Source organism: Amphiura filiformis, chromosome 3 (genome assembly GCF_039555335.1).
Source record: "Amphiura filiformis chromosome 3, Afil_fr2py, whole genome shotgun sequence".
Lineage (NCBI taxonomy): Eukaryota > Metazoa > Echinodermata > Ophiuroidea > Amphilepidida > Amphiuridae > Amphiura > Amphiura filiformis.
In genome coordinates this window covers 3,685,716-3,708,962 of record NC_092630.1, presented here as the reverse complement: position 1 = coordinate 3,708,962, position 23,247 = coordinate 3,685,716, and the positions used below count along the sequence as shown (strand labels likewise).

The 23,247-nt window shown below is 36.6% G+C and overlaps 1 protein-coding gene across 1 annotated transcript in view; it reads right to left on the bottom strand.

Moving 5' to 3' along the window:
• LOC140147890 (plexin-A4-like) overlaps nt 1–23,247 on the bottom strand; it is a 165,071-nt gene that overhangs the window by 132,561 nt on the left and 9,263 nt on the right. The window contains exon 2 of the mRNA XM_072169669.1: nt 1,308–1,605. The gene's annotated coding sequence lies outside the window, so the exon portion shown is untranslated. The remainder of the gene's footprint in view (nt 1–1,307; nt 1,606–23,247) is intronic.

Genomic DNA, 23,247 nt, shown 5'->3' with positions numbered 1-23,247 from the left:
TAGTATTATGACCAGGGATGGTATGACGTTCCTGACCATTGCACCTTAGTACTTACTGCTTTGGATGGTTGAAAACATAACACATTTATCAAAATTAATATCTCACCTAAATCCAGCAATTTTATTTTCCTGATCACATGCATTATATATGTGATGTGTTACAACGAAAGGGAAATGTTTTTGGATAATGACAATTTTTGTTAAATTTTACTTCCATCAACTCTCATTAAATCAGTTCTGCTCAATTGCGAACTTCAAATTTCACACCACCAAAAAAGGGAAAACTTCCTGCTTCAATTCTCGGAATAAAATATTATACAAAATATACAAATAATTTAAAAATTAAAATTTTCATGACTTTGGCTAAATTTAGATTGGTCATGATTAGTTAAATCCTGCAAAAGTACCACAGATAGGAGAGCTCAAGTAACTTAAAATAATTTTAAACACCCTTTTCCTTCCGTTTTCTATCTAGAAACTCTGGCATGATTTTAGGGATTACATGTATGTAAGGGACCGTTCACAAACACTTGTAAGGGGGGCCTGATGCAAAAAAGGGGGGCCCTGAAAATTTTTGACCCTCCTAAGGAGGGGCCCTGAAAAAATGACCACAAATTTTCATGGAAATATCGAGTTTATATGCTTTTCTATGGGGTTGACCCATAATTTTCATGTCAAAAAGGGGGCCCTGACAATTTTGAGGTCGGTAAAGGGGCGCCCCGAAAAGTTTTCGCGATAAAATATTTTTGCATCAGGCCCCCCTTACAAGTGTTTGTGAACGGTCCATAATTCCCAGACATCATGAACTGTGAGTGCCAGTCATAAAAAAATAATGATTGGTCAAACTATCGTTTTTACTAGTCAGAGAGATCAGGCAAGGGATGGTTGATTTCAACCATCAGATTTGTCACTAGTATTAAAGAACCGAGTCACTCCTGTGAAGAGAAAATGATGTTTTCTTAAGGTACATTTAGTACAAATCTCTGTGAGACTAGCATTTGGCGGTGTGATATCTTCAATCACTACTTACGAGAAACGGTATTGCCAACATAGCGTATACCTTTAACATGTCACATACATATTTTTTACTTTTCCTGATGACCTCTGCAGCAGCATCGTCCCTCCAAGCAGCGGCTTGCGGCCTGCCATTCAGAAGGAGGATTGATGTACATTCATACCTGTTGTCATTGTAGCACACATATTGTCTGCTCCGAGAAATCCATCATCTCTCCCTACAGGGAATCTATCAAATGTACTTGACAAGCTACACTTAATTTACAACTTGTAAAAATTTCAGTATATCGTACCGTTTTTTCCTTTTTCTTCATCGCCAAAATGTCAGGGTCCACTTGCTACGGCTACATACTAGATGTTTATGGTCCACCCAACGGATTTTAAATTGTCCTGGGAGATTTGTGTCCAAACCACTTGACCGGCAACAATTTCCACGCTGTTTCTGTGTCCGTCACCATCAGTTCTATTCAGGTCTTGCTACACCAGCCACAGACAGCCATGGCAAGGAACTAGCTGCCAATCCGAGTTTGTTTTTCTTTACCACAGCACACAGCTGGTTGAGCAAAGCTTTAAGTTCATCAAATTCATGACCTGATAAATAAAATGAAAAGAATAACATCATAACATCGCCAAAATCCAAAACAATACAAGTTCTTTAAAAAAAATCTATGCTGTGGGTTGAATCAGTCAATTTCTAAACAAAAGAATTTCACAACTTTTGAGTTTGTGAGGAAAAAAAGGATAATTTTAAAGCATGGTTAACCATTCCAGTCACCTACCACATACTGCACTCACCGAGGGAGAAAAATAGCGAGTTATTCTCATGGGAGTTGCCTGCTGTCTGAGTTTTAAGTTGAAGTGCATAAACCCTTTCAATGTAAAGTGCTATGTTTGTTGGTTCCAACATTGGCAGACAATTGTGAATTATTGAAAATGACGCATGATTTGACACATTGCACTCACCATTGAAGTAAGAAATTTCTTACTTCCATGTACTCAATCAACTATATGTATGCATTGATTATGAAAATGTTGGTGTCTGTCAAAATATTTATTCAAAACATCCGATAATAACCTTATTTTACATCACATGAATGAACTATATATCTATGCACTGATTATGAAAATGTTCACCTTATACCATATTTATTCAAAACATCCGATAATAACCTTTTATTTTTACATCATATGAATTTCCTTTGCATCACATGAATATTCTAAATATCTGTACAATCACAATCACGGCCATAACCCCAACCTAAGGGGTGGTGCAATAATTATGTGTACCCCTGGGGGGGAGTGAATTCTCAAAATGGTCTGCCAAAAACACTTGCTCCCCCCTTTGGCCATGCCAAAAATCTTTGCCCTCCTTTCGACGTGCCAAAAACCTTTGCCCCCCTTTTGACGTGCCAAAAAATCTTTGCCCCCCCCCTTACACATGCAAGATTTTGGGGAACCCAAATTTAAAACTTTAAATTGTCTTAACATATAATGCGAGCGCAGCGAGCAGGAAATTTTGCATATTTGAATGTGTTCCTAACGCTTTCCTCACGCCTTTTAGGGCGTAATATAAACAGTACCCAAAATATCTGTGCCAAAAATTGCTTGCCCCCCTTTCGACCTGCCAAAAATCGCTTGACCCCCTTTTGACCTGCCAAAAAATCTTTGCCCCCCCCGATAATTCACCCCCCGGGGGGTACACATAATTATTGCACCACCCCTAACCTGACAGTCCTGTAGGCTTGTTCATACTGGAGCTTACCTCTGTGTTTGCATAACATGGAGGTAGTGCGGGGTATCATTTTATAACACTGATACTTGTTCACACTGCCCCTCACTCGGTATTAGCTGCATCAGCGATAGCTTTGTGTTACTATGCTACATTTCTCGGTGGTATAACTTTTGTGATAAGCTCTATGTTTGTTAACACTTAAGCCTAACACTAACCCTAACATTAAACCTAATCCTAACCTTAAATGCCCTAAACTCCAACTTTCACCCTTTATTGGCCTAATGGCCCTTCAGACTAATGGGCTGTTCCCCTAAGAAGGGCCCACTCAACTGGTAGTGTACTTTAGAAATGTCCAAACTTAGTTTTGCTCTGACATTGCATTTTTCCTCCTTGATACTTCCTCAATTTGAATAAAGAAGCCTGATAAGTTAATTTTAGATGTCCAAACTGTTGACTTCCTTTGAGAAATTCGAGAAAGTACGTTCACAAGGAACAAAGTGCCGTTTTGGGCATCTTTTTGATTAAATACCATATCTCCTTTCTATGAATGATGCTTGCTTCAGATCAGTTTGTAGACCTATAAAGATGCATACTTAGAAAATTTTGGAAACCAATAATACCCTGCTCTTTACAAATCACTCTAAATACATAGAGGAAATTTACCCCATTTACGTGTGATTCTCTTTCTTCTGTGCACCAATGTTTTGATATGATCTCACACCACACAGGATATGGAAGCACAGTCTTTTACCCAATACCTTCCTATATACTGTACAAATGACCTTTGAATATATTGGGTATAAAACCTCATTCCCCACAACGCGGGTTCAACTATTGAGCTATCATTTTTGTATAGAGACTACTGAACAATGCCGCTGGTAATGAGATTACTTTCCTACCCACAGATAACAAGACTGAGACAGAGAAGATATCTTATGCTTCCCACAATGCATTTCTTCCATTCAACATGGGTCGATAGTAACGAAATGAACCTTAATGAACAGAGCACATCCAGATTTTGCAAAATGTGTTTTTTTCTTAACTATTGACCCATGTTTAGCCAGTCTATTCTCAAAATGAAAACAAATGGAACCTTTACATATGGAACCGGTACAAATGTAATGGGAGTATCATTTGATGAAATGAGGTAATGTATCATGTTGCAAAGGATTTTGGGAAGGATAGCTTCTCTGATAGTAAGATGTCTACAACTCCAAAAAATGACAATAATCTCATCCCCATGCTCCTCATCTTTCTTCTCATCTCCAATCTCCTCCATAGAAACCCATCTCCATAGAAACCAAGCACAATAACATATATATTTCACTGCATTACTTCTTGCAGATCTAACTACAGTTACTACACCATCATTTATTTAAGCTTCACAACTGTTTCAATAGCACCCATCTTTAATTTAATTAAACATCTCCAATATTTAAAATCAAAGACGCTTCTTGAAGCAATCTCCAGAGCATTGTTCAATTCGTTTCCTGATAAGTTGTAAATGCAATTAAGTAACCTAGTTAGGCAACGGAGACAGTGTACTTTACTATTTACCTTCTTGCTTCGGAGACCTGTTACATGTAGTTACTAGTGGATTATGGCAATTCAACATCTAGACTTGTTCTCTCTGATAACACATGTAATACCATTGAGCAATATGAGTGGGATGTTACGCGTATTCAATTTCAACATTTCAAAGTAATCATTTTATATATACGTTGCAAACACTACTTTTGATGAAAAAAAATGCCACAAAAAGCGATAGTTTCTGAGAGATATAATCATTTACCAGATTTCTTCGCACTTTCTTGTCGATGCAACGCACGTACTGCACAAACACCGGAAGTGGGGATCCGGATTTGGAAATGTAATCACCTTGTGAAATATCAGCATCTCATTCACCGACCAAGCAATATTATATAACCTTGGTATGACCTTGTTCTTTTCACATGATAATAATCAGTGCGCACGTACATTGTCTCTGCAAAGTACAGAAGGACTACTGAGGATTATAGCCCTTAAATAGAAAACAGGAGAAGCTGCAAATTGCTTCTTTTGGTCATAATATATCTCACAATCTAATTTCTGACTCATTTTGCTTTCATGATGAGGTCTTTTCACATGTGGGATAGTTAAGAGTAATTTGCACTTTTTCCATTGTATTTGAGTATGTACTTTTTCTATTGCATTATTTGACCAAATAATGATTTAATGAGACAGCTGATTTCGGTCTTTGATGTTTTAATTCTAACCCTTTTGGCAATCTTGCAAAATTTCAAGGTCATATATATTCCCTTTTTTTTAATTTTGGATATAAAAATTTGACAATTTTCATAAACCGTCTTATGTTTGTAAATTTTAAGGAAATCCATATTTAAGATCACAATGCCAGTGAAAGTCCTATCCACTTGACTTCTTCCTGCAAAGTTTAAACACATATTTTGGAAAAAAAATGGGTAAGTAGTTCTTTTTGTCACCTTCAAGTCCCACATAGAGGTCAATTCACTATTGGAGGAGCACTGTTGGGGAGCACTTTCAAGCTTTTCGGGACTCTTTGTAGGAGCATAAGAACTGATCTAAGATCTAAGATCCAGGAGCACCCCTCTGCCAATTCAATCCCATTGGGCATTCAGTCAGTAACAGATATTTTACATACTGTACTGTATACATGTAGTAAAATTGAAAGCTCAGGCCACACCAAAAACTCAATGGTATATATATTCACAATATTTGTAAAATTGCAACACCACTGGCAGACGAAAAAAAACAAGAATTCCCTTGGGGGATACTTTCATTGCATCCATTCATTCATGATCAGAACCATGCAAATTTGAATTTCAAATCAGCAAGCCAACTATACCAAGCCACCCTTATTTTGGCTCAAACCTGTAGCTATATCACCATCAGCCAGTCAGTCAGCGAGCAAATTATCCTCGCCTGATAAGCGATCAGTTTTTCTATGCTTCATATACTGACAAACATATTCACATCCATTCATTGTATGTATAGATCTGTACATTTGCTATGACCATAGATGTGTTCATACTAAAGAGGGAATAACTATAGAATACCCTGCTCAGGATGCCTAACCCTAACCCTAACCATAACCCTAACCCTAACTCTAAAGTACGGTGTTGGAAGGTGAGATGGGTATTCTATAGCTATGCCCTAAAGAGATTATACCCGAAGAATACCAACTCAAAATTGGCTGTGTGTAATGCTATGGTAATGCCACATAAAGATTATACCCAAAGAGTACCAACTCAAAATTGGCTGTGTGTAATGCTATGGTAATGCCACATAAAGATTATACCCAAAGAGTACCAACTCAAAATTGCCCTGTGTGTAATGCTATGGCAAACCCACCATAGAGATAATACCCAAAAGAGTACCAACTCAAAATTGCCTGTGTGTAATGCTATGGTAACTCTACCATTTTGGGTTGTCGCTGATTCAGAGAGGGCAAATAGTGTACCTCGTCCAGCGCATTTTGGGCATAGCTCGAAGTTGAACGATAATTTGCTTGCTAAGCTTGAGAATTACAAACGGCTTGTATGCTCAGTGCTTAATAGCATGCATTTTTGGCACAATGCATTACATCACAGAATGCAGTACAACAAGTTTGCTGGGCGCATAGCGAAATAATCCAGAGTTACACTATTTGCCCTCCATGAGCGACATATGTCTGAGTCGGTACTCTTTGGTTCTACCTCATCGGTTTTAAAAATTGGTAACCATCTTAATAGTGTTTGAAAATTCACTGGACTGGGGTATATTCTTAAAAACAGGCCAACACACATGCTTGTGATATTTTCTTTACAGCTATCCTATGATCACCAAGAAAACATCTTTTAGCTTGAGTGGAAAATTCAAACCTGAAAGACCCATATACCATCAACCCATATACCATCACCGCTAACAACAAGTTGGTGAAATCTTAAGATATTCTGTCCATATGAACAAACCTCATCTGAATCACAAGATTCCTCAAACTGATTACTAGACTCGCCAGAAATCGATGCAGCGAATATCCTTGACTAACTGAAAATCTTTACATCCACAGAGTCTGGTCTAAAAATATCTATTTCACACAAATTGTGAGCGCTTTTGTCGCTTTTGTCGTCCACAGCATCTGACCACTGTTCCTGTATATATGTCAATAGATTTAGCCTAGTAGTGTCCTAGTTACAATTATTGTGTTTGACATAGTGTGCATTTAAAGCCACACTGATGTGATTGGACATAACATATGTGCATTAACCCAAACACCAAACGCTGCTTTTGGCTATCTGAAATTCTGAAGTTAAAGAAGAAACAAAAAAGGAGAGAAGATGAACAAAGAATGTGGTGGTGAATTATAGGGGGCGAAGATTGTTTCGTAGTCCAAAAAGAGAGGGCAAACATATTTTGGCAGGTCAAAAAGGGAGGGGGAAGCAATTTTCGACAGGTCGAAAGGGGGAACAAGCAATTTTTTGGCACAGATGCTTTCAACATTGTTTCTATATTAAGCTCTAAAAAGGTGTAGGGATACATTAGGCACACATTCGAATCCGTGCTAGCATTATATGCCCGATTATATGATTTAAGACAATATTATTTAAAACCTTAAAAGGTTTTAAATATTTGGAGTTCCACGATACCAGAATCCTTTAGCACTTCTTAGCACAGTGCTTGCACATGATATCTCATACATAATCAAGAGAACCTGGCCATCTAATATGAGTTTGTTTGTTCAGTCAATGAGATGAGATGCCAATAGTTCATGATCTAATTCAATCAAGACCCCATTTCCATACTAGCACACTTCTATACACCCATTCTATACACCCATCTCTTTTCTAGGGGTAGCAAGGTATTTTTCGAAGGGGCAATAAATCCTTCAACTCATGACCATTTTGACAATTTCAGTAAAAAGGTACAATGTCTTTCATTTGAGGGGCAGAGGTTCTACTGGGGGAGGGGGGTGTAAAGAAACCATCATTGGAGGGGATGACAATACTTTCCAGCTACGAACAGAGATGTACTATCTGGCAACATATCTGTTTCCTCAAAATTCAACAGATCTTTTGAAATGCTGATATGCATGTAGCTTTCTCTGTTTCAAATTTCATCATCAAACATAAAACAAATAAATAAACATTTCTTTGTCCATTTTGAAATTTATTGCCCTATTTCTGGAAAAGTTGCAGGACTCTCTGCACAAATCAATGAGGTAGGCCCAAAGAGAACCGACTCCGCAATGTTTGTTTGTCACTCACGCATGGGTAGCGCTAACTTGCGCCATGGGGTCATAGGTGCATTCTTTTAGCTTTTGGCGCACAAAATAACTATTTAGAGGTTGCTAAACAGTCTTTGGATCCATAGACTCACAAAATTTCACTATATGCCAAACAAACTTCAATTCAAAGAGCATCTTTGTATTTGGCAATGATCAAGCTTAAAGAATGGAAATTATCATTCGATTTCCAGCTCTTGCCGATAAGATGCTGGACGTACACTACTTGCCTTATCTGCGCAGCAAACCAATATTTAAGAAATAAAGGGTAATGCATTATCCTTTACATAAATAATGTGTCGAGGCAGTAAAAGCGTAAATAATGGGCGGCGCAGCCGAACCCATTATTTAAACGTTTTACTGCCGAGGACACATTATTTGCGTAAAGGATAATGCTGCACCCTTTATTTCTATTCTATTACCACAAAACAATGCGATTTAAAGAGAAAATATCACATTTTTTGCCTAAATATTTCATGTTGTTTACCTCAAGGTGGAGAGACTACGCGTAGCCAAAGCGTAAGTGACAGTGAGTATTGCAGAACGCGTAATCAAGTGTAATGCTTTGCGTAGAATGCGTAACGACGCTAATATACTGCATCGCGCTTTGCTGTGCGCTGTGATGCGAGAAGAACATAAAGTTCGTTAACTTTATTGCTAATTAATGGTCTTTCACGTGGCGCGTTTCAACAAATCACAGTGCGCGATTTTGAATAATGGGTCGTGGGGTAATAGAATATGAATTAAGCATAGCATTACACAAAGGGCTTTATTGAATTGTTACTCACTGTGTCTAATCTCTTTGGTACCAAATGCAAAAAATTCACGAATGGACCTGTAACCGACTTCTTTTCTGACTCAAACTGACAGCCTTTCCGGTTGGAAGAATATCTGCTACAAATGGATACAAATAATCATGTAACAATCCGATAAATTGATTTTCTTACAATCTTCCTATAAATCTGCACCCAAATGACCTACTTTTCCTCTTAGAAATACAAGAACAAATACTTCTTTCTGTCAGTAAAAACAGAAACCTTTCAAATACATTAAATTTAACAGCTACTCTCTTTCGGTAAAAACAAACCCTTTTCAAACACTGAATTGAGGTTGTGTAACTTTGTATTAATGAAAGTTTTCGATGTCAAATGCAATTTGGTTTACACTGCTTATGCACTTTGTATTCACAGAGCATGTAAATGTTGCCATGCCTGTGTGTTTAGTGAGATACTAATTCAAATTAGCCTCACACTCACTTAGCGCTTTTACGTCCATAATTGGAAGAAAAAATGCAAATCTGGTCATCGTATGCTTCAATAAATTACATTAACCTGGCAAGTGCATATATAACCGTTTTCAACTCCTAACAAATTTCATTTCAAGTTTAATTTTAACTTTTTAAAACAATTTATTTCAAGTTAATTTATTTCAAGTTTATTTTTAACTTTTTTAACAATTCATTTCAAGTTTAATTTTAACTTTTTTAAACAAATTCCAATTACAGGTTTGTAAATCATAAGTTTCAAGTTCAACAACTCTTCCTATACCTATAGAAGCCAATGGTTGTTAATCGGTGATGAATCCACACTTTTACAGTAGCGTATAACGGAAGAGCGGATACATGTTACACGTTAGCACATTTGTCATGCCTGGAACTGTAGCAATGTAGCATATACACGCTTACATGTTGAATTAATTATTTTAGAGAAATATTGTCATTTAATTTTTTAGTTTTATTGCTGATATCAGCAGAGGAATCATCAATCGTCTTGTAATGTTGAGTAGCAATGACTACTGGACATTCTTAGTAAAAATGATCATGTGAATTAAACAATCTGTAGCCTTTTTCATTGTTGAAAAGTTTTCAATCATGTTTCGCCGTCGTTAAAATAACTCGCATCCAGGGCTTACTTAAAAACCATGCAGACGACATTAAGGGTAGACGAGGTGTTGTTGGTCGAAGCAACCAAAAAAAAATCGATTTTCATTCCCTAGATCAATAAATTATTGACATATAACAACTTGATGTTTTGCAAAAGTTCATTCTACAAATTATATAATTTGAAAACTTGCTTAATTTATTGTTGTTAATGAGTTATGTACATTTTACAAAAGTGTTGTTGTTTCAGCCCTCTTTACAACATAACTCAAGAACCACAGGACCTACAAAATTATTTCTGTGATATTTTAATCCTTCTACACGCTCACAAGGAAATGAGCAATGCAATTTTTGCCAAAGCTCATTACCATTCGCAAGATGTTGTGAACTACCAAATCGCAACACTTTAAAATAGTGTATTACCTTAAATGGTGATGAACAATGGTTGAAACATGATTGAATCCCTTATTTCACACATATTCATCCTCCATGACACCGAACGATAGTACATCAACATCAAGGTCACACTAATTGCATTGAAATGTAATCAAAATATTGATGATCAATAACAATGATTTTGTTCTATTATATTTATTTATAATTGTATTTCCTGGTACATTGTTGCTTCAAGATATTAATGTAATGCATTTTAGGTATGGCTGCAAATATTGCAATTGCATTTATTTGTGTTGTGATTTGCATATGCGTTTTTGACATTTTGGAAAAATCTTTTTACAAGATTTTAAACATTTTTCTGGGTTTTTTTTGTATTTAAAAAAAAAAAAAATCACGGGATTTGGAGAGTCCCTTGGCCTAGAGCGAAGTACTGCAATCATTTGTGGTTGATTACAAAAATTTGGACAAAAATTACAAGTTTGTATCCAAATGGGGCAGATTTGTAACTTGTAATCACTTCAAAATCTGTCTTTAGATACAAACTTGTGTACAAAACCAATACATTTTTAGATCTTCAACAAATTTTGCGTTTTTGGTGGGAAATCGCAGGATTTTGGAAAATCGGGGTGCTTTTTTTGGCCTCCAAAATCATGTATTCTTAGCAGCCCTAATTTTAGGTTTGTAAATTTGAGGTTTTTTATTGTAATTTTGTTTGGGGATCTCTGAGCTCAGTATCTGAAGTCTTAACTTATTCTCATTTTATTACCACTATGTATGAATCTGCAATTCTATATCGCTGTCCGAGTTTCTCATCTGCTCTTTTATTTGTTTTGTTATTTTATAAATTATTTGTATGCAAAAAGAACTAAAATCAATCAATCAACATATCAATCAATCAACCAATCAATCAAATATTCAATCATCAGGAGAAGATGAATCCCTTGAAATATCTATCCACTACACTAGAATGTGAACATGGTGAACTGCACTTCACAGTTTTCCACCTCTATATCTTTACCTTGACTCCCACATGCACTCTCCCAATCACAAAAGAAGGAAACCACTCCACACTGGGAACCACCCAGAACCACCCAGCCTGGCTATATTTCTCCAGGTTTGGGAAGTATCATAGATTGGAAAAAAGAAAAGGTTGTATGTTTCCGGCCGATGTCTTTTGGCGTAGCCTTGGGAGATACTTACCTGTCGTCGGTTGGAGGAAGATGATACATTATATTGACTTCATCAGCGAAATTGCATGTCCCAGCTTCAATTACGCTCAAGAGTAAAGAACTCAATACGGTAAAAAAAGCCATTGCAAATCTTTGGCCCGCTCCTTACTGAGTTTATGTATTACTTATTTCACACTGATGAGGAAAAATTACTTCTTGATTTTGTTTCTTTTAAAAGAAAATATGATCAATAATTCAATATAAAGTAAGTTAGTGTCCTCTGCCTGTTGGCTTCAAGTCACCTACAACAAGACTTTCTTCCCCAGGGCTTCATCAGAGGTGTTTGACATCAGTAATGCTTTTGTTGATTTAAAAATGAAATTGGTTAGACTATAATAATCTGATTTCATATCAAACAAAAAATAGTCTGCACAAAAACTTGAGGAAAAGATAATAAATATGTAGACATATCAATAAATATGTAGACATATCAAAAAACAGGTTGACAACAGCAAAAACTGTGCTATTGAAGATGATTTCAATGAAATAAAATTGGTAGAGGAGCTATATTTTCAAAGAAGTCTAAAGTTCACACAATCCCATCTTGGTAAAATCACAAGCTTTTGATGCAAACCATTCAGTAATTCAATCAACAGAAATAATGTGAGAAATTTAGGCCACAAACCGAAGCATGTTTTAAAAGGCTTGAACGTGCAGTGTTTACATACTGGATAGCGCCAAGCCTGCTATCAAAACAGAAAAAAAATTGGGCTATTCTAGTTAAAATCCATACACCCCCTATGGAATACATGTCCTTAATCTCCTACACAGGGAGTGTAGATTTCAAATAGAGTCACCCATTCAGGTTACCCCATTTGAAACTCACACTCCCTAAAGTGGAAGATTAAGGTTATGTCTTCCATAGGGGGTGTATGGATTTCAACTGGAATAGCCCAGGAGTTCAAAATTGAGGAGGAAAAAAGCAAGCTATGTCTTTTATTGGTTTTGGGCTATTCCAGTTAAAATCCATACACCCCTATGGAATACATGTCCTTAATCTCCTACACAGGGAGTGTGGATTTCAAATAGAGTCACCCATTCAGGTAACTCACTGATTTGAAACCATTTCAAACTCACACTCCCTAAGTGGAAGATTAAGGCAGTCTTCCATACAGGGGGTGTATGGGTTTCAACTGAATAGCCCAGGAGTTCAAAATTGAGGAGGAAAAAAGCAAGCTATGTCTTTTATTGGTATTCTTGTGTCACCCATATAGAATCAGATTGCACAGAGTAAGTCTTTGCAGCATTTTTGAGTTTGCTCATTTTGTTATCACTAGCTTTATGTCATGAATAGCTCAAGCGTTGTCTGTCTGACATTTGAATCACACTTTACTACAGGCAAATGGCTTGTGTATATTGCTCCTTGTGAATTGCTGATGAGGAGCTGAAGTCCCCCCTAGCATTACTAAATATATGAACTTTGATTTGAGCATGGGGAGTGTGTGTTTGTGAGTGCGTCCGTGTGTGGGTGCCTTGTAGGCGTGTCGGGGTGGGTGTGGCTGGAATAGGGAGAGAATGTGCATGTGCAAGGTTGTTTAGGTGAGTGTGGATGTGATAAGCAGTAGTGGCGCCAGGCATTTTTTGGGGGGCATTGGGGGGCAAAGTGAATTTCAGGGGGGAAAATCAACAAATTTTGTGCAAAATTGCAGCAAAAAGTGAATTTTTTCTCAATTTTGGGTTTTTACATGGGGGTTAAGTGTCAGTGACCAACATTCTATGAACCAACTCAAGAACTTGCAGCAAAGATTAGAAGAGCACACCCTTTGTACAAGTTGCAACGGGACTAGCAGCAAGTTCTTTGTCCAGAAGATTTTCAAATTAACTTGCATCATTTATATCTGGTGGGGAACCGTCAGCCAAGGATCACTCCACTGAAGTTGCATCAAAATCCATCAAATTGTGGACAAAGGAGCATTTTGAACAATTTTGGAAAATGAACTCTTTTTAATGACCTTTGACCTGTGACCTGGATCACAATTTACAAAATAGCTCATCACAACATCTACCTGTACAATTATACTGCTTTACGTCATAGGCCTATGTTTACGTTGATCCAATTATTTTACCTTGCGTGTGAACAAAATCCTTCCTTTGTATGAACAGAACACGACACACAAGATATTCAATCTCACTAACTGTCCAGTGCAATAATTGATTGGACATAAAATACTAATCGTGTGAACACATTATGAAATAAAATCTATGATGCTACCGAATGTTCATCTAGAGCCATTATTCCCAAAGCGATTAATTATCAAATGACAAACAACATATATGATTTTAAAGTGTCGCTCTATTTTTTTAAATATAATTTCTTCTATTTTTTAGCATTTCTAAGAAAGGTGCTTGCTGTTCATAAGTTTTTTCCACCATTGTACATGTGTATGTTTTATACCGTACAGTAATCAGTATGTATCAAACTTTATATGGTTTCCTAATTGGGCTACCTGATTGGATTTGTTTTCACCAGCAAAAAACATCATACATATTGTTTTTTCCACAAAGTAGCTCTTTTCAGAATTATCAATTGTGTAATTTTGGGTCTTGAATTGTTTGGAACCTTTTCACTCAAAAAGCGTACCCTAAATATTTGATATCAGGGGTCGATTTATAAACTAAAAGTAGCATGTACCACTGCAGTTTTTCCTTGAATATGGGCTGAATATCACAAAATTGTCCATGCACAGGCACAATTTTCCATGCACAGATCCAAATGCACCTGTGCATGTAAAAACCCTCTAAATCGTAGCCCCTTTGATATTTTGTGGTATATTTTAAAGCCATATTATAACATTTGCTGAGGAGAACACCCTCAAAAAAATTTTAAATTCTGGTTTTTACACGATTGTAATGTACTTTAGTCAATAAAGATACTCTGCAAAAATCAAGACTTTAGGTGCTGTAGTTTTGTCAAAATCCGAGATTACAACCGCGGGGGTAACATGCATGGGCGCTAGTAGTAATTTTGCTATGCTTTACCTCACTTGTTCGGCTCAAAATTATGGACATATCTGTCAGTAAAAGCTAACATTTTATGGAAAATAAATACTAATCTATTTTTACAGAAATGTTATAATACGGCTTTAACTTAGGGTATGCCCATTGTCCACTCTCCGCAACCCCCTGGCTACAAGCCTGGCTACACTATTACCAGCAATAAAGTGAAAAATGAATGGAAAAGTCCCAGGAAAAGTGTGGGTCCATTGCCAACAAATCTTTGCATGTCTCTTTAATGTTGCATGCTTCAAAGAAACCAACAAATACCACCGAATACTAAATCACGCTGATGTGCCATTCCCTTGTTTGCCTTTATAATCCGACACCAGAAGATCTAGTAGAGCTCCATGACAACTACTTGCAAATCAAAATTGAAATATTGGCAATCTGGTACATGTAAGCATTTGTGGTCATTGACATTACATGGTGCGTGATACAAATCATAGATTGCTTCAGCGTTTGCTTCTTCGGGCCAATTGGATGTAAAATGTTCCATCTTCTTTGTGCAATACATTCTTTTAGTGTGGCTTAAATGGAGCAAATCATGACTTTAATTTTGCATTCTCTTTAAGCTTTCCACGTAGTGACATTTAAGCCACAGTATGTCTGTTACTAACGACAAAACATGTTACTAACGACAAAATATGACATAATAAAGTTGCGGGAGGAAAGTACTTCTCTTCAGTTGATCGAATGATACATCTTTGTTAATGGTTTTAAGGATGATAACCTTCTATTTTTGTCTAAAACAGGTTGTACATATTGTACAACAATTACACTGGCTGCTCATGATATATCATTCATACACACAAAACTGACATTCTATCTCATTACAATGTACCTTGCTCTCTAGTAATAGCGTCATTGAAACCATACAAATGAAGACTGTAGTAATAACTAAGAAAATTTTTACAAAAATAGAAATTGTGCAAATTTCAACCTATAATGGGACATTTAGTATATAAGATGTATCAAAATGATTGGTACCCAATCAGTTTTGATGGTTAATGAAATTAACTAGCTTGTTCCTAATGCAATATTAGATCCTTTTGAAATGACTGTTAATTTATCGCTATATGACTGTTTATGACATTTAAAATCAATGTGGATCCTATGTTTGAATTGTGATGTGGCAGTCATGTCGTTGTATTTCAATGTGATAAAATATGTCGTTATGTGCAACGGCGAAAACATTCATATTTACACAAAAATACAAATACGACTGCAAATGCGTCGCATGTGAAACGGCATTTTAACGAAAGGCCAAGATACTTCACTATGAAAAACATGTGTAGATGAAGAGCTTTTGACAAATATGCTGCTATGTGAAATGGCCAATTTGAAATAAACACCTAGGTTTCATTATCATTGAGGTATAGGACTTTTTATTTTTCGGAGAAGAGCAGGTAGGGCAACTACTTGATTATATTTCTACATGTTCATACTACATACTCTGAAAATTTTAGAAAATTACATGACGAGTCCGTTTTTTTTAAATCACATTTTTGTTCCTAAAATGGGGGTTATAGCGCCCTCAACGGGCACTCTCTCCATAGGGCTACATGTAAAGACCACTTATAGACAAATGGCCCTAAAATAAAACGGACTCTTGCGAATTTCCTCAAATTTTGCAGATGATGTAGATCTAACATCTGGAATGTAATGCAAGTGATGCCGTTGCTGCTCTTCTAAATTCATTTTTAAAATGTCCGCCCCAGACCAAGGTGTAAAGCGCATACAATTATCTCACTAATTAAGGGATCTGGAATGAGCGTTTATGGCGTTTTGACAGTATTTTTTGTGGGACATGAGAGCACCTCAGACGTATCGAATTGCATTCTGAATACGAAGCATGTCTTTCTGATATCAAATAATTTTCATTTTTTGAAATTCGCGATATAATGCAAATTTTATGACAAATTATTAAAATTTGATATTTTTCAAATGTTTGATATATAACAGTCCTCGATATAAATATTATAAATCTAATGATATATTCTTAAAGTGTATGTAGCTGGGAGGAAAAACCGACGATCAATTGAAAATTTTGACCTTTTATATTGAAGATATGGATTTGTTTCCCAAAAAGACCTATTTTTTTTGGTGTTTTGGGAAAAAAAAACCATATCTTCATAATTCGAACGGTCAAAATTTTCAATTGATAATCGGCTTTTCATCCCACCTACATACACTTTAAGTATAAATCATCAGATTTATAAAGTTTACTTCAAGTACTGTTAAATATCAAAAATATCGATTTTAATGATTTGCCATAAAATGTGTATTACATTGCAATTTCAAAAAATCAAAATTATTTGATATCAGAAGGACATTGGTCGTATTCAGAATGCAATTCGATACGTCTGATGTGCTCTAATGTCCCACAATAAATACTGTCCAAACGTTCATACCCCTTCCCTTAAGCAACATCCATTGCCAGAATTTGTTAACTTACTCTGCCAAAATTGATGAAAATGTCGAAAACGTCACTATGTGATATGGCCGATGAAGTGATTGATGAAACCAAGAACACGCACCACCATGATTGAAGTGCTCATCAAACAAGATGGAACTAATTCAAAACTAGGCTGTTTTTTAAGAACCAAAAAAAGAAACTGGGACGAAAAACCCTTTGCTCAAATTTCCACTTCTAAGAAGTTCGAATGATACAAAATCCAGCCCATTTTGAGCACAACCACCCATCCTGATCTCAAAAGCTTATACAGCTTTATTTTTCTCAATCCTACCCATCTTTAATGTCAATGTTGGTATGAATGAAGATATACACATAGGCATACTATAAGCAGGCTAGCTCAATGTAATAAACTACTACACACTCGTCCTGAAATGAAATTACCATGTCCCCAAACGAGATGTCCTCAGTCACACTAACTATTCACGCACACCACCTGCAACGATACCTGCAAATTAATTCATCAATCTGTGCTATGCAAAATCAAAGTGGTTTTTTTTTGTTAGTGATTCTAGATAATAACATGTAGTACTGGTCCTGACCTTGAGATGGTGTGAAAATGGTGCATCAGCAATGTAATTCAATGGGTCGTGTCCAAATTTTTAGCAAATATTGTGGTGAAAGTACTCAAAGTAGTATCACATGGTAAATTGACACTACAAAATATTGATATTATCATTCAATAATATCATATTAGATATACATTTGTATGTAAGCCTTGGGCTCTGAATAGGCAGCTTGTAGGTCAGATTCATCCAATTATGGTTGGTCCATGGACTCTATTTTTACTGCCCATTGGCCTTTGAACAGCTCTTGTGCAGCATGTAGCAAAACGAGGAGAGGTGTACAATGTGCCCCCCGGGTTTATGGCCCTCAAACACTAATCTTTGGAATGAGTTTGGCCCTCGTGGCCCACAAACAAATATAACTGACAACCCCTTCTGTAAGTTTTAACAACTACCTTATCATTTCTTTACAAAGGTAACCCAGTTCGCCCGGTACCATTTTGTCGCTTATTGATTCGCTACAATTTTGCAAAAGAAGTGGTAGGAATAGGATTTTGAATCTTGAGCCAATTACTCTTTGATGCTGCAAATGTCTTTGATGGAACATGTAATTCAGTTGAAAGAATCCTATTCCTGAAGTCCAATCAGGACTATGATTTGAGGTATTCGAGGTCTGCACGCCACTGAAAGTCTTAAGTGAAAGGTAAGAAGGGCCTAAGTGTGTCTCCACATAGAGCGACTGTTTAAACAAACAAACAAACATCTTCACACACATCTTCACCTATAACAACACGCATGTAATGCACACCATGCCACTCATCCAAATATGTGACTGATTCTAGGAAACCTCTCTACTTTTCTCTTCTTCTCACAGGTGGTGTGCCATTCAGGCTGGATGCATGGGCTATCCTGATGACATTTCAAATATTGAAACTAACTTCCTTCCTTAGTTTCAGGCATGATCAAATTTTTATTGCACAATTCATAAACAACCAAGGTGTAGCACATAGTGAACTTGTAAAGACTAAATCAAATTCAAAGCTGAGGCCGCATTTGTGATGTCATGCATTGAATGTGCTCTCAGATGATGTCACTTGTTGTTCATAAGATTAATCAAAAAGCAATTTTTAAAACACTCAAATTGCATGAGAAAACCAATTGTTTTGCAACGCTGAAGAGGCTGCACAATACATGCTTACTGTTAATTTTAAATGAAAATAAAACAGAGACGTTTTCTGCAAAATCAGTCTGGTTATTTGGGAAACATTTCAGCCCCGGTGGGCTCCTAGCCCACTGGGGTTGATGGTTTGGAGGGCATGCACCTTGGAAGATTCTTATGGATATCCAGGCCTCATCACTTCCATGTCCTTAAAATTAAAGATCATCAGGGATAAAACTAAACATAAGTGTGATCAGAATGATATAATGAAGGAAAGTGGAAAATCTTTATTTTTGAGTTATAATTTCTGGATTATAGTAGGGCCGGTGTCGGCACCATTTTTTTGATGTCGACATATTTCAGATCTTGACGTCGACAGTGTGTCGACATACATTTGGGTTCGAAAAAATACCAGGATTTTTTTTTCTTTCATGATTTTTTTTTCATAGCGAGCACATAGCGTTAAAGTGTACAATTTGCACCGGAAAACAAGGTAAAATACTGCCAAAAGTATGACCCCCTAAAGGCAAATAACATGAAAAGTTGGCGAAATAGTAGGTAAAAGATAAGATTTGGCATTGCATTTTGATGAAAATACATTGGAAATGGCCAATATTTTGAGTGAAAATGAGCTTCCCTGACGAAGTTTTACTGGGCCATTGCCTGAGCACTTAATATGTCACCATGGAGCACTATGTTGCCATGGACAAAGTTCTGTCGATATGTTGACATAATTCACTTTGTCGACAGGATTCCGACAGAGGACCTGTCAACGCCGGCCTTAGATTATAGGCTTGAAAATGATGCATACATGTATCTTAATAGGATAACACCATCACTTGGATGTTCAAAAGTCAACATTTCAAAGAAAATTTGTTTGGTGTTCTATTAATTGTTTTCGTGCATATTCAAAGAACCATATCTCCGTTTCTTCCCTGGCGACTTTACACTCATTTTTTAGAACAGGTCTCATATTTGTATGACATATGTGTACACAGTGCAGATAGCAGAAAAAACCCATCTTTGTAAAAGAAACTGGTTGGTCAGAAGAATAAGACTTGTAAAACTTCTGCACAAGACACATGATTTTGGCACATCTCACAAGTCACCCGGCAGCAGGTGCTGTATCTGACCGCAACGAGAAACAGAATTTCATGCTAGATTGGTAATTCTAAAAAAAAGACAATTTAAAGTAGCAAAAGGTGCATCATGCATGTATTTCGTCTTTCCAGTACATGAATATGTCATGAATATTTTAAGATCCTTTGCATAATATGGTATGCGACATGAAATTGGCAGCTTATGGTTTAACCTTTCATCTGCCCTAACACTATGGACCACAATGGCTTCTTCCCAATGACATAGTTCAATAACCTCAATTAAACAATCATAGCGCAAAATTTGACCTCAAGTTGCAGAGTATGAGTTTTTGTACCCAAATTTTCAAAGGTCATTCAATGAATGTGAAAATATATTGGGGATAAAGAATTTAGCCCTGATAGATGAGCATGTTGTCGATCCTAGTGTAATGTATCTGAATTTGTATGGTTCAAAGACAAACGCTCTTACTATGCAAAACATTGATACAGGTACCGGAAGCACAAACAGTCCTAGTCTTATGAACCAGTCCACATAGTTCTTGATTAGCCTTTCAATATTCTTGATTTGATACTATACCCGTAGTTGGGTAAATCCCTTGTGTTGTAGCGTGGCAATTCTTAACATCCCTGTCATGTTAGTATAAGTTCTCAATAAGCCACTTCAGGATGTGATTCTGTCAATCTAATTATCATGTAGTTGACGCTCCAGAGTCATATCAACATCACAACAACAACAACATTTGTGTTGACGTAAAGTTGTAACATGTGCTTGATAATGTCGAAAATATAGTCCCGAGGCTTACTAAGTATTAGGAGGATTTGATTGCGAAGAGTAAACTGGTTAAACACACATTGCAGTTTGCATGCGGCATAAAGCTCTGTTTAGTTTGGGAGTGTGCGGTACCTAATACAAAATTTGGGTTAATAAATTTGAAATGAACATGATGATACTGCTTTAGGATTCTAAGTATCCAGGTACTTACTTCCTTGTTTGGAAGGAAAGTTACGTTTATTATTAGAGACTTATAAGAGTTTGAGCAGTGCAACAAATTTGGTATTTAGAACTTGGTTGAATACTTTAGCAGTTTGAGGATGCAGTTAACGGAAAAATCAAATACTCACACGACACACATGAATTACATGGGATCAATAAAATCATCTTGTCTCAAAATCTCCTCCCCTCCTCCAAAAAAAGAGGCTGAACCGTAACTGAACCAAACATCAAAAAACCTCAATACACAAAGCATCTGCAGGGGTGGGTATTCGCCAGCGAAGTGTTACGTGTAATCTGATTATCACCATGTCAACTGGATCACGCTTTTGAGTTCTACACCACGATCGAAATGATCACAACACAAAGTCTATGGCATTCCAAAAGGTGGGTGATCCAGTTACCAGGGAGTTATGTAACCACTTCGCTTGAGAAAAATATGATGCGACTGCATCATCATGCAAACAGTCATATGGGCACGCAAAGCTTGGCCGGCCAAGGTAGACACCTGTGGCATGGTATGGCGGTGCGCGTGTCTGGCACCCGAAGGGTCCCTGGTTCAAAACCACACCTGAGAAAGAAAAATTTTCTCCTCTTCTTCTTTCTTTATTCTTTCCTTCCCCCTCGCCAAAATAGGCCTGGGGTGTTACGGTTGATGAAATAACCCCAGAAAAAAGAACAAAACTTAGGAGTTTCAAAAATAACAATTATCTTGAAAGAAAACCAACAAATTACTAAATATATATTTTCAATTTTTTTATGAAATAAAAGCAAGACAAAATACTCCCTTCAATCTCTGCATCCTACTAAAAAAAATTTAAAACCTACTTTTCCCCCCATCTTACATCGTAACCAACATTAATCAATTCCCCAAGATGGACCTCAGTTGTGCTGTTTCATTTACAACAACAAAAAATATATCTTTTACCAGTGTATCCATCTTCCAGCTTCAACGGATGAAATTGATCCATCTAAAGCCTTAAATTGGGTGTCACTTTGGGTTTGAATATGATAGTGAAAAGCTAATTGTAGACCCCTCGGCAAAGTGGCCAGTCTGAACCGTGTACAAGATGTTGTTGTATTATTGTTACTTTACGCTGCCTGATTTTTCCTACACAGCAAAATGGTCTGCTAAGATTGTAAAAGCCTGCAGATACAATTATGTAAAAGAAGCTACCCGTCAGATTTTATTCTTTCCAAATGCAAATAGGCTGGTAGAAATCTCCACTCATAAACCCGCTTGAGTTGACCAGGAGGCTTTAGTTTGGCCATCTTGGATGACCTACTTGTACCGTAAGTAAAATACGCCAAAGGCGGAATTGATCACGACATTTTGTACCTCGAATTAACATGTATTGTGCGAGCAGTTATTTAAAGGGTCATGGGCACTTTTAAATAATGAATGAAGTATTATATACTACAAATAAGGCTGACAAACACCCATTCATCAGTGTACCAATCAATGATGTTCTCGTTGAAATCCATACACCCCGTATGAAAGCCATGACATTAATCTTCCACACAGGGGGTGTAGATTTCAAATAGAGTCACCCATTCAGGTAACCCTATTTGAAATTCACACTCCCTGTGTGGAAAATTACAGTCATGTCTTCCATAGGGGGTATATGCATTTCAATTGGAATAGCCTTATAATGACAAGGCATCTCTGACGAATCTTATTTTTAAATGTCAGATTTTCTGCCTCAAAACTTTTCATATTAAGTGCTGTACATTGTACACGTTTACAATATGCTAAAAATAAATAGAATAAAATATATCAATAAATCAATTGAAATGTTATTATGACTGTCTGTCTACATGTGCATTAAAGCTTGATATTGATGCTGGCATTGAAATGGTACACTAGTACTGCAAAAACATGAAACAACATGATAGCCATTGCATTTTTAATTTAATATATCGCAACAAACTTAAAGGTCCTGTTGTTATTTTATTGGTTTAATTATCTATTTGTTTTTCTTCCTTTTTTATTTGATATTAACCAAATCATTTTTGAATTTACCATTTAAAACAATAATTTGCTAAATTGGTGTCCATTGTATGTCCACTATTTGTGATGTGTTCAAACAAAATTATTCTTTTCATTGCTGGAACAGGTTATTCCTGATGAAATTCATACCCTGTATGGAAGATATTCCCACACAGGGAATGTGAATTTCAAAATTACTTGCCTGTCCCCTTTTGCCCATGAAACATTGTTTACTTTACCCCCTCTTTTTGCTCACCCAGGGGAAAGATAATTATTGCACAATGCACAGCCCCTGACTCATACTTGATAAAGGGTAATTTTAATGCATTGTACTTCGTTTAAAAAAATAAAATTGGAATAAAATAATACTTTGCAGAGCTAGAGATGCAGATCTTCAGCTAGTGACCCCTCAACAGAAAGGAAAGCCCTGAAGGGTGACAGGTTGTCCCTAAGGAGGTAATTGTCTGGGGACAGAGAAGAAAGTTCAAAGTAACTGAAGTTGT